This window comes from Pseudophryne corroboree, chromosome 10 (genome assembly GCF_028390025.1).
Source record: "Pseudophryne corroboree isolate aPseCor3 chromosome 10, aPseCor3.hap2, whole genome shotgun sequence".
Taxonomy (NCBI): domain Eukaryota; kingdom Metazoa; phylum Chordata; class Amphibia; order Anura; family Myobatrachidae; genus Pseudophryne; species Pseudophryne corroboree.
The window spans coordinates 251,301,187-251,315,054 of record NC_086453.1 but is presented as its reverse complement, the minus strand read 5'-3'; the positions used below and the strand labels follow the sequence as shown (position 1 = coordinate 251,315,054).

General features: G+C 44.8%; 1 protein-coding gene across 1 annotated transcript in view; it reads right to left on the bottom strand.

Annotated features, from left to right (window-relative positions):
* Positions 1-13,868, bottom strand: part of HTR3B (5-hydroxytryptamine receptor 3B) — a 76,667-nt gene that overhangs the window by 40,228 nt on the left and 22,571 nt on the right. The gene's annotated exons all lie outside the window — the stretch shown is intronic.

The window sequence follows — 13,868 nt, the reverse complement described above, 5'->3', positions numbered from 1 at the left end:
TTCATGGCATGAGCCACCACTCATCGTGCCACTTTGTGCTGTGTTCTCCTACGCTACGTGTGATGCAAAATGACTTTCCAGAAATAAACAATTGAGCTTTGATGGAAATAATTGAGTCGATCTATAATTCATTTCATGTGTGGCGACCAGCTGCATTTCACTGATTACACATATGTGCTTCACAGTGCCAAGGAAGATATACTCTATGAGCAAATGGAGTATTGAAGTCTGGAACAGCTGTATTTGGGGTATTGCTACTTCAATGAGCTGATAAACATATTTGCAATGAGAAAAATATGTCTTTAAAAGTTAGGGCTTAAATCAGACCCTGTCGTTGATGTTCCAAAATCACTAAGATGCGATTTTTGCACATCTGCACATGCCGGTATGTGCATCTCCAGAATGCAGTTTAAGACCTGGAGGGGGACGGGAATGGGGCATAGACCCTTTAAGTGGCATGATAGGGAAAATGGAGGCATGTTTGGAGCGTTGCTGGGGCGGGTCGCGGCATCTGCATGATGTCACACGCAGCCACTGCGACCTTAAACATGGCTGGTAGCCATCTGACTTCGCAGCTAGGCTGTGTAGGCAGATGGCTACACTAAACATGCGAAAGCATCCCCGCCGTGCGATGCATTCACATGTCTGGGGGGGGGGGGGGGGGGCTGGATTAGGCATAAGGGGCGGACTTGCCCTGTGCTAAGCGCCCCCTTTCACATGTCTAAGAATATGATAGTAGATGTGCATTTTTTCACACATCTACCATCAGGTCTGAATTACCCCCTAGTCTCTTAATATTTTGGAAAAATGTGAGATAACTAAATGTAAAGAAATGGGAAGTAGAGCCAATCAGCACACCATGAGAGTGTGGGAGGGTGGTAATGGGAAGTAGAGCCAATCAGCACACAGTGAGAGTGTGGGAGGGTGGTAATGGGAAGTAGAGCCAATCAGCACACCATGAGAGTGTGGGAGGGTGGTAATGGGAAGTAGAGCCAATCAGCACACAGTGAGAGTGTGGGAGGGTGGTAATGGGAAGTAGAGCCAATCAGCACACCATGAGAGTGTGGGAGGGTGGTAATGGGAAGTAGAGCCAATCAGCACACCATGAGAGTGTGGAAGGGTGGTGGTGGGAAAGGGGGTTGCTGCAAATAAAACAATGTATAATACTTGTTACAGGGTGAATGAACTCACTCTGTCAGCCAGACAGTACCCAATGTATCCTCACAGCATTTTCTCATCTCTGTCATTCTCCCTTATCAATTCTAAACTCCTTTACAAATCACAAAATTCTTTATCAGTCTTAGTTATAGTATTGGGTTTCTATGAATCATTCGTTTACCAGTGTTGAGCTATCCATCCAATGTTTTGTCTTCAAATTAGTTGTTATTTATTTAGATCTAAATCTGATATGTGGGTAATCCCCTGATTGATCCACAGTGATAAGGATAAATCTGTAACCTGGTTGGAAAACATAATGTTGTGGCAGTACGGGAGAAGGAAATATGATTTATCCCATGTGCAACAAATAAATTCCATAACAGTAATGTTACGTATTGGTTTAGCAACCACAAAGTGTCGCTTATGGGCATATACAATTTATCATTCAATATTTTTGGCAAATCCCCCCAAAACAGCCATTTTCAGGGGATACCCACAAAAATGAAGGATCCCTCAGATGTACTATGGAGGGACCACAGCAGATATCACCAATATCTGCTGCAGCCCCTCCATTTCTGACTGCACGTGCAGCCTGATGTGTTTCTATAGGGGCTGCTGTGCTGCCAGATTGACCAAACTCTGGAATGAGAAGCATTACGTAGCTTGGCCCACCAGGTAATGTCATTGACTATAGTTGCCTATGGCTACTGTATCACAAATTCTTCCAGAGTGGAATCTAGCAGATACCTCTCTCTTGGCCCCCGGTCAGAGCCGGCCCTAACCAATATGATGACCTAGGCAAGATTTTGTCTGGTGCCCCCTAGCACCGCCGCTAGTTCTGCAGGAGATGCCTGGCATGAGTCAGTTGGCAGCTCTGCTAACGTTGGGCGCCTGTTGTTTATGAAAATGCATCTTATTTGCATTACTATGTGGCTAGGACGCACAGGCAGCTTCTGCTGATTAAAATGATAAGTAGTATGCCTATATTCTATGTGCGACTGCAGCTGTATCTGCATATGAAATGCTACATTACAGTGATTTCCAGGAATACACTGCAACGTAGCATTTCATATACAGATACAGCCGCAGTCATACACTCAGAATATAGGCATGCTGCATATCATTTTAATCACCAGAAGCTGCTGGTGCCCCTAAGCATACCAAATGCCCTAGGCATTTGCCTAGTTTGCATATGCCCAAGGCCGGATCTGCCCCCGGTGATGCATGCACCATGCACATTGGCCGCAAGGGACCGTAACCAGGAAACTCTTCCCCAGGATGGGCTCTTATCAGAGTCTCTGACCATCCTGAGTTTCACATTGCAAATTTACACAAAAAAACGGATTGTGATAAATATGCCCCTTTGGGACGTGTCCCCCTGTTTCCGTTGATCTATCTGAAACCACTTACTGTATTTGTTTTTAAGATGATAAAGTATTGCTACTCTACTGTTTAAAAGGCTTTTAGATCATGCACTGCTGAGCCCTCTTTGTGATAGAACATTTGTAAATTTGACCATGACTAGGATGTTTGCTACTCCATATAAATGTCTGTCTGCTGCCTGGAAATAGGAATTAGGAAAAGTAGTAGAAGTGGCACAAAATAAGAGAAGAAACTGTGGTAAGGTCATTCTTTATACAATTAACATTATCTTCATACAATTAAATATAATATTTAAAAATTGCTACCTGTATAGTATTTCTTCAGTTTGCTTTAAAATGCACAGTTATATGTGCTCCAAAGTTTTTTTTATGATATCTAGTTGCTTGTGGCAGTGGTAATTATGATAGCAACTTCACTATGACAATCTAGAATATATGTGGTGTTTAGTGTATCATATGATACATTACTACAGTATGATGATATGCAGTGCGGGGAGTTATGTCAGCAGGTCTCTTAGTGTTAAGATGATATTGTCAGCAAAGAGGCAGGATTTCTGAGTAATATCTGGAATGGGCACTTTGTCTGCTTTTGAGTCACTTCTGCTTGTTTACCACTAATGGTTCCATTGTGTGAAAATCAGCAGGGGTGCTCAGAGGCGGTGGAGTGGGAACAGATATACCTGACCTCCCTGGGTGGCCCAGTAGGGCCCTTGGCCTGCTTGGGAGGTGGAGCAATGGCCTCCCCAGTTGGAGAACACATTCTTCACAGGACACTCTATGCAGGGCAGGGCAAGGACCCCACATTTGGCCACCCCCCCTAGCCCCAAAGCCCACCTAATGTTTTGGCATCCCTAAAAATCAGTGGAGAAAGTGGTAATAAGATAGCAAATATTTTTTTATCATAATTCAGCAAGAAATCAGTTTAATGATCAATGCATAGTGCTAAATATACTAAGTGGCAGATTAAAAAAACAGTGGAACTTGTTGGGTATTGATGGGCGATTTAAAACGAAAACCGTGCAAAACTGAATCCGTCATCGATCACCGTCGGTTTCTAAAATCCAAACCTGATGCAAATCACACCATGAAAAAGACATTGCTTTGAAGCACTGGGCCTTTAATCCTAGGTTGGTAGTGGGAAAATGGGGTGAGGGTCAAACATCATACTGACTTTACTAGCAGGGCTAGTGGGACTATAGCAGGAGAGAAATGGGGCATACCGATATAGTGGCAACCAGCCCTAGGACAGTCAGCACACAGCTGGAATCCCTAGGGAAATGGGGCCAGCACAAAAAAAAGGTTACCCCAATCCTCACCCAAGATGAACCAGACTTGTGCTTATAGCAGTACAGCTTTTACCCACAGCTTTCTTCTGGGTGATGGGGTTAGAGTTAATAACAGGTAAAAAATGTATATACTGTAATAATGTTTTTTACTGGCCCACCAAGACTTTGTTTAGGCTTTATGATTATGCCTCCCCTGCACTGCCCTTCCCATACCAAGAACCCAGGTAATCCTTACCTGCCCTCCCACTCTTGTTGCACGGTACCTGAGTTCTATTACATTCAGTACAACTAAGTAAAATGTACCAATTTGCTGTACTTGGCCACATTAGCTGGATCACTTTTGAGTGCTATTTAACAGCGTCAGTGATCGGAAGCCGAGGCAGTAAGCAGGTGAAAAGAATTTGTTCCCAGCCTGCAATGTGGCTCCAGGATCCAGGACTTCTTGTGTTATGTTTATAATATATGAGAATTATTTGTATTATTGTGTGCAGGAGCCATGGAAAGCAGACAGTGAGGCCGGCACAGAGAACAGGTTAGTTGAGGTAGATAGTTTGGGCATGGTTCCAACCAGGAGCCAAACTACAGTAAATGGTTTCTAGTTTTAGTTGCAATATGGGGAAGCAGTTGGCTTCACGATTAATGGGATCCAGGTGGTTGATATACCGATGCTGGGATCCCAAAGGAGGACGCATTCCCGGTGTCTACATACCGACGCTGCACGGGATACTGGTGTCACAATACTGACACCCGGCATCCCGATCTTCCTGACAGCAGGACGTGCTGGCATCCTGGCACTGGGGGGAGGTTAGGTTTAGGCAGGAGAGGGGGGGGGGGGGGTAGGATTAGGGACAGGGCCGGGAAGGTTAAGGTTAGGGACCACGGAGGGAGGATTAGGTTTAGGCACATAGAAGGGGAGGGAAGGGTTAGGCATCAGGAGGGCTGGGTGAGGGTTAGGCAGCGGGGAAGGAGAGTTAGGGTTAGGCACCACCCGGTAGGGTTAGAGTTAGGCACCACCAGGAAGGGTTAGGGTACTTTAGAGGGGGCTGTCAGGATTCTGATGGAGGGGATGCCGCTGTTGGTATTCTGATCGCCAGCATCCCATCCATCGAAAAATCATACTGAACTCGCAATATGGTCATCATGATGACAATGCCATATGGTGACCAATAGACAGATATACGCTGTTTGGACAGTAGTAAAGTTTTAATACTGGAGAAAGATATTTTTACTGGGCTATAGTCAAAATGTCAACATTCATAATGTCTACACCACGTCGACAGTTATGTCAACATTGTTAAAATGTTGACAGGCAACTGTTGACATTCTCAGTATGTGACATGTAATGTCGGAATGTTGACATTAGGGTTAGGCATCTGGTGGGAGTGTTATGGATATGCTGGGCACACCCTAAACTATGTATATACCCATTGTCATATCGTTCGTATACACTGCACAATGCAGTGGACAACTGCGTGATGTATCGCTGCTTGCAGCATTTAGAATGCATGTCATTGTTCCCTGTGTCAACCCATTGGCCATGCAGCACGCCCCACAGGACAACCCAGGGAACAACCCACGGGAGCGTGAGATTGCAGGTACACACTGAACAATGTAGCTAATTTATTGTTTCTATTTGTGTCGGAATGATATATCATCTGATTAATCGCCTATTGTGTACCCAGCTTTAGGCTGCAGGGAGGAGGACTAGGGTTAGGCACTAGAGGGAGGGTTAGAGTTAGGGGTAGGGATTAGGGTTAGGGACAGCAGAGAATTACTTACCTGAATGCCGGAGGATTGAAGTTCTGATCCAGAAGTGATGGTGACATGATCGCCAGGGTCTTAAAAACACTGCCAGAACCACATAAGCTACCAGGAGAGGGTAAGTCACCACTGGCCCACCAGGACGAAACGTCAACATTCTAACATGTCAACATTTTATCTACATAATGGCCCTCATTCCAAGTTGTTCGCTCGTTCGCAGTGCGCCTGCACCTAGTAAATTTGCAAAAAAGTTTGGTATTTTACTCACGGCTTAACGAAGAAAATTAATCGTTCTGGTGATCGTAGTGTGATTGACAGGAAGTGGGTGTTTCTGGGCGGAAACTGGCCGTTTTATGGGTGTGTGCGAAAAAACGCAGCCGTTTCTGGGAAAAACGCGGGAGCGTCTGGAGAAACGGGGGAGTGTCTGGGCGAACGCTGGGTGTGTTTGTGACATCAAACCAGGAACGAAACTGACTGAACTGATCGCAGTGGAGGAGTAAGTCTCGAGCTACTCAGAAACTGCGAAGAAATTTCTATTCGCAATTCTGCAAATCTTTCGTTCTCAATTCTGCTATGCTAAAATACACTCCCAGTAGGCGGCGGCTTAGCGTGTGCAAAGCTGCTAAAAGCAGCTAGCAAGTGAAAAACTCGGAATGAGGGCCAATGAACGGCGTCAATGACTGTCAACATTTTGTACCCAACAAATTTTTCCTATACCCAATATGTTTCCTATAAATAACCCCTTAGAAAGACACTTAGGGGGTCATTCTGACCCGATCGCTCGCTGCAGTTTGTCACAGCGCAGCGATCGGGTTGGAACTGCGCATGCACCAGCGCCGCAGTGCGCCGGTGCGTGGCAGTCATCGCTGCCTAGCGATTGCTTCTGAGACAGAGGCGGTCACTGGGCGGGAGGGGGATGGACGGCGGCGTTAAGCCGCCGTTTAGGGGGAGCGGTCTGGCCAATGCAGGCGAGGTTGGACCATTGGGGGGCGGGCCGCAGCGGCGACGAACAACTCCCGGCCAGCCTCAGGAGCTGCGCTAGCCGGGAGTTACTCCAGAAATACAAAAGCATCACCACTGTGCGATGCTTTTGAATTTGTGCAGGGGGTGCCGGACTGACATGCGGGGCAGACTAGCCCTGTGCTGGGCGTCCCCCCGCATGTCAGGGAAGATGATCGTAGCTGTGCTAAATTTAGCACAGCTACGATCAACTCGGAATGAGCCCCTTAAGACAGCTTTTTATGAGGAGAACAATAGTTTACAGATGATTGCAGGAAACGGGAGTACAAAGTCTGTCACAGTATCCTGGTTTAGTGTGTGACACCTTTACCATGGGCCCTGGCACATACTGGAGCTGCACAGATATCTGTACAGATTTCCAAACCTGCAGATCTTACGTTCTCAAAAGAACATTTACAGCATTGTCTCTGTGTTCATATACACATATAACTTTTCCAGCTCCTCTATGAATCTGTCCAGATCCATGTATTTCTCTGCAATTCCTCTAACAGGTAATGGTGTGTAGCCTAATAGCTGTTTCCTGCATTACTTGATACTTGATACAATGCTTGCTATCCTGTTTCATGGTAATGAGGCTATATGGCTCATATGCAAATTAACGAGCTGTAGAATTTCAGCTTAGAGAAAGACGACATCTATTTGTAATTCAGAGCTAAGCCACCAATTCTAGTCCTACAGAAACTACATAATATTCTGCATTTTCTCTCATGGCTACTACAATTCATACATCATGTAATGCTTAGATTAGCTTTTCCAGAAGTTCACTGCCTACAGTACTTCAAACATATTTTTTTCTAATGTTATGGAAACATCTACAAAGACACATATAAATTATACTGTGATGACAGATTTAGAATCGGGGGGTTAAATTTACTCTGAGGTTCGGATTCAATTCAGCTTGTTAATGCTCAAGGAAGAGGACTTGTAGCCACGGACTTTTACATAGCTTTACATAGCTATTCAATTACAACTGCTTTTCTTCCTGCTGTAAATCTGTTAACCCATAGATTCTGGGATAAATAAATGCTGGATCTATGGGTTAATGAGTTTGTGATGGTTGCGATAAGGTCAGGAAGCTCTAGTTACAGTATAGCAGATTTCTGAGACTCATAGACACTGACATTAAGGGTTCAGTGTGGGCTGCCAGCAGGCTGCAACTGAAAAGCATAGTCTACTGCTACAAGCCCATGGTATACAGCGTGGCTAATTGAATCCGGCCCTAAATGTCTGTATTTAAATAAAGTTTCCCGTTATTTGTATGGTGTATCTAAAAGTAGCCCGCACTGTTCCTGCATAAAAAAGAATGCATCACAAATGTGCATCTTTGGATTTATTTCTAACTGTAAGAGGTGTTTATTAAAGAATATTTGTGGAATATCCCCACAAAACACACATTTTCAGGGAGGGCAAAATAAATATTAAGGACCGATATGTAACAAGTAGCCAATATCTGCTACATTCCCTCCATTTCCGCCTGTTAAACTATCCCCCATATGTTTTAATGTGGACTGCTAAGGTGTCGGATTTGTCCTGTTTCAGAATGCAAAACATTTCAGAGCTTGACCCCAGCCCGGCCTGTGTGATATTCTAATGCAGATTTTTGGACGGCCACACATGCACAGTACACTGACTGGATCCGTAGCTGGAAGCAAAGCGGTCTGCTTCCAGCTCTTCACTAGCATGGACTAGGATGGAGATATTTGCTAAACTTGCATGACAATTAGAAATCTTCACTTTGCAAATGTGATCAAAAATATCTACACTGCATTTTAATGCGGGATATGATAAATGGTCCCCTAAATGAGACCTTTAGGGTCAGATGTACTAAACTTTGGAGAGTGATAAAATGAAGACAGATAACCTACCAACCAATCAGCACCATAATTTTTTTAAACACAACCTGCGGCATGGCAATTAGGAGCTGATTGGCTGGTACTTTAGCTCTCTCCACTTTATCACTCTTCAAGGCTTAGTACATCTGCCGCTAAAGGCCCGTACACACTGGTCGATATATCGTCCGTTCTCTTGAACGGCCGATTTATCGCGGGACCGTTGGCCAGTGTGTACGATATATTGTGTACGATATATTGGCGCGTCGCTGTGTGTGTACGGGGCGGGTACACATGCTGCGGCGGCCGGCGGTGATTGACAGCTGAACTGGGCGGGCGTGTGTACACGCCCGCCCAGTTCATGACGTCAGTCCCCGACGGATCGAGCAGTGTGTATGCTGAACACACTGCTCGATCCGTCCATAGATATATCTGCAGATCAATTGATCTGCAGATATATCTGTTAGTGTGTACCCACCTTTAGTGTGTAAACTGTGTAGAAATTATTTTTAGGAATGGTATCCTTTCTTTTTTGATGATACAATCAGTTTGCATATCCTATATAGTGATGTTTTCTTTAAACTGGTAATATCCTAATCATAAAGTGAAAATTAACACTTGAATATAATTGATATGGGGCTGGCTAGCAACTTTCAGCCTGGGGGGCAGACTCAAGCAAGAGGCCCAGCTTTTCACAGGGATTCTGCAGTCAGGTGGCCCTGGAACACTTAAATTGCACTGGCCCGGGGGGCAGATGGCACCTTGTCCCCCTGCCTAGCCAGCCCCTGTAATTGATTCATATGCTGTACATGGTACAATACTTCATGTTGCATATCGTAGCACATTAATTTACTGTAGAGTAACACTGCAGTGGTACTTAATTCACCAATGCAGTGGTTCTCAAACTCAGTCCACTGGACCCCTAACAGTTCACATTATCCAGTCTACCTAGAGGGGTATATGTATTACCAGGCTGGGTAAGAAATGTAAACCTTCATAATGTTGACATTCAACATGTAGGCAGTGATGAAATGTCACCATGTAAGAATGCTGAAATTTCATCTTAGTCATCCAGCTGTGACTTACTTTCTTCTGGTGGCTCCAATGGCCTCTACCAGGTACCGGCAGTCATGTGACCGTCACTTCTGGGTAAGAGCTGCAGTCCTCCAACATTTAGGTATTTTTAGGTTATACCTAACCTTAACCCTTCCTCTAGTTCCTGCCCCTACCCCCCAGCAGCCTCACACTAATCTTCCCTCGCAAGCCTAACCCTCCATCCACAAAGATGAATTGTTTGGGGTAATGATGACTGAGCTTGAGAAACCCTGCACTAAAGAAACAGAAGTGGGGGGGATATCACACTGGTGTAATAATCAAATAAAACAATTAAAAAGATTAGCAATTTGAAGGAGTATTTGTGTTAACTATGAAAGAAAATCCAAGCTATATTGTGGCTGGTGGTGCTCCCCAGAGTCTGTAGTAACAATGCTACAGTAAGTCTTGAGGAGAAGAAAGTAGACTATTTTTAGGTGCATGTTTAAATACATGTTCAAATGTAATTAAGTCTGAATACATTCAACTTTAAACTTTATTTAAAAAAAAGGGTTAAAATACTATAAATTGGGTATTCGATCAGCAAAACCGGCCAAAATAAAACATATAAATTGGCAAATATATCATATAGGGTTAAAGTATCTTTGTGTATTCAAAGTCTAAATAGGATTGGTTTAACATGTACTAGATGGAGCTTGGTAGTGAGACCACAATCAAAGCAAGAAATTGGTGAGGTATTTCCCCTAGTGCAGGAGGGATTGTATTTTGCACAACGGAAAATATATTTAATACTCTGCTGATAATCTCACCGAATGAAGAACAGACTTCCCCTTATAATATTATGTTGTGTATTACTTCATTCTACATATGCTGTACATTCTGCATACTGTATGTTGTAGAATATAGAACTAAAGTTGCCATAAATATCCATAAAAACTAGTAAAACAAGTTATTACTACATAATCATTGTAAAATAGCAAAAAAATACGTTTTTCCAATTTTAGTAAATATTGTAACTTTTGTTTGGTACATGGTAATTAAATTATCAGCCACAAGGCCTACACATTTTCATTTTTACACTGTAATTTAGATTTGAGTTTGGCCATGCCCATCCCAAATCTAATGGGCCCTACACATTGGCTGAGATACCAGATGGCCGATACGGCCGACGGACGACCCGGCAACGGGTGGAGGGGTAACAGCCTGTCACCCGGCCCCATAGGCCTGCATGCTAATATAGACGAGATTGTCCATATTGGCTTGCATACATAAACAAGCCGACACCAATGATGAACGAGCGCAGGGCCTCGCATCGCTCATCGTTGGTGCCTACACAGTGAAAGATATGAACGATATTTTGTTCATTAATGAATGAGATCGTTCATATCTTTCAGTGTAATCGGCCAGTGTGTAGGGCTTATTACTTTCTCTGCACATATTACATCTGCAGTGCAACATGGTTTTACCAAAGTACAAGGGTACTTTATCTTATTTCCAACTCAGAATCAGTCCATAGACACAATGTTAACTAAAACAACATACTATAGTAACAGATTTACAAGAGGTCACTAAACGGCAGACCCTCCAACATGACCCTTCCCATCAGGTACAAAATGCCATGCTCCTGGACTTCCCTCTTCATTTATGGTTGCCGTCACCTGTGTTGAACTAGTTAATTGATAAGAAAGGTGTTTCAGTGCATGTGACAATCATAAATGAGTGCAGGAGCGAACATTCTGTACCTGATGGCAGGGGCCATGTTGGAGAGTATGTACACAGTAGCATTTGATCTGTAAATTCTCTGAAAGAATAGCAATAACTTTATTGCTGTTGAAGAGAGTAGTTTTCCCACATATGCAAACAATGGGATGCAGTTAGGTGACCGGTGGTCAGGAGACCGCCAGTCACAACACCTCCCCCTACATCTCACCCCCTCACTATTCCAACTGTTGGCATGCTGACCAACAGGGACTACTCCTACTCGTGGGTATCCACGGCACCCATAAATTGGGAGTAGAACCTGTGGCGAGCACAGCTCGCCACCGACCCCACAGCGCGGCGTGCGCAGCTAGCCGGAAAGGGGCTTGCTGCACTCACTCCTCCCGCCAGCATTCTGCGGCTGGTATCCCGGCGTCAGTATGCTGACCGCCAGGATCCCAGGCACCGGAAACGTGTTACACACCCGCAAACAATTAATCCACAATATTAAGGAGGCAACAAAGCTGCATACCACACATGCAGTCAGAATATGTAACACAATGATAACACAATATTGATGAGGCAACATGGCATATCACATGTGCAATAATGACATATGGAAGATAATGACACAGTATTATTAAGGCAAAAAAAGTAGCAATGTTAGTAAGGAAACAGAGTATCGTATTTTTCTGAGTAAAGTAAAACCACATCACAACAAGCAGCAGATCAAAAACTGAGGATCAGACATGGTACATCCTTGTTGTTACAGCTGAGCTATTTTTTGCAACTGTACATGTACAAAAATATTTTAAATCCCCTGTGGTGCATGCTTTGTAGAGTGTACACACAGAACTGCTGCTGTGATTGGGACAGATAGTATAAGAAGTGTATATGAAAGCAATGGGTGTCCTATGTGGTAATGGGGAGGCACCAAGAAATGTATGCACAAATGGGCAGTTCAGTGGGGGTATTATGGGACTGTCACAGGACTGTCAATACCAATGGCTGCATTCACTGATGCAGAGCTGCAGGCATAGGAGGCCGTGGTCAGATGGAGGCACTGCATCTGTCATACAGCTGGTGCAAGTTCCTTTGGTGTGACCAATGGTGGTGTATAAGGACATACCAATTTACAGTGTGCACTGATGCATAATGTGGGTGTCTCACTCCTTGCACATGTGGCAGTATGGATGTACACAAGGAAAGGAGTTTGTAGCGACACATGAATAAACTCACAGACAAGCGACTGCCAATAGACACTTCTGTGTGCAACTCGGAATCAGCCCCATTATGTGCAACGATTGTGGCGCCAAGATCTAATACATACGGTTCCCTGCCCCACAACTGCACATACGTGACTATTTTCCTAGATTGTCTGGGGGACTCCCAGATGTCGTCAACTTCACCGAACTCCTAGGAGAGGAGACAAACCTCCTTCCTGCTTGATGACATACTTCAAAGTGAATCGCCGCGTTGACATTATACACTGAGGAGGGGGCGTAATGACATGAATCACACTACCACACAACCAACATAACACTTGAAACTGCACTTCAGGGATCGCCTAGAGCAGTGGTTCTCAAACTCGGCCCTCAGGACCCCACACAGTTCACGTTTTCCAGATCACCTAGAAGGTACATAGGTATATTCATTACTCACTGAAACATTTATAAAGATCCATTGGTGGAGCTGATTATTTCACTCGCAATTCTGTGAGGAGACCTGGAAAATGTGAAGTGTGTGAGGTCCTTAGGACTGAGTTTGAGAACCTGTGTCCTAGAGGGAAGGCATAGCATTTCAGTAACTATGTGACTGATACTACTTCCCATACTTTATAAACACAATAGTGCCACTTATTCACATAATGCCCACAGTAGTGCCCTTTATACATATATCTGTTTCTGTCACTCCAGCAGCTCACCACCTGTGTCCCTCCAGCAGCTCCATGCCCTGTATCCATCCAGCAGCTTCCCCATCTCTTGTCCCTTCAGCCTTCTCTCATCTTGTCTTCAGGATACACAGTGCCTGCTCCTCTTTATGGCTCTTCTTCACTTCAGCTGTGGTGACAGCATGACATCACATATGGTGTGCCAGATAAGTAAGCCGATGGGACATGAGGAGGGGATGAATGCTGTCCAACAGACACAGCATGTGTGAGTACCAGGAGGGTGGGCTGTAAATGGAGGAGGACAATGGAGCCACCAGGACCTGAGGAAGAGGGAGGTCACTGCAGCTCATCAGTAACACTAGCGCCACCTGTACCATCTATTGACGTAGGTGACAGGGCAGTGTCCCCCTACCATTGCAAGTGGTGGAACTCAGTTCCACCTCGTCGTCCCCCCCACACACACACACACACACACACACACACACTTTAACCCCTGGGTATCCAGGCTTATAGGCTTTTGAGTGCATCACTAGTATCACTGCCTAACGCTGCAATATGCTCACTTATACCGCTTTCACATTGCAATGCCTTCCCAGGTTAGACCCTACACACCTCCATGCTGACCCGGGACGGAGCCGGCATCGGGTCAGGTGCGGAGGTGGTGCTGGAAGATGACATCATCTCGGTGCTGCCTCTCTCTATGCAGTGAACGGGTACCGAGTTGCATCGACCTGGGTAACCCGTTCACACTGCGCTTAACCCGGTAATAACCCGGGAACAACCGTTCTTA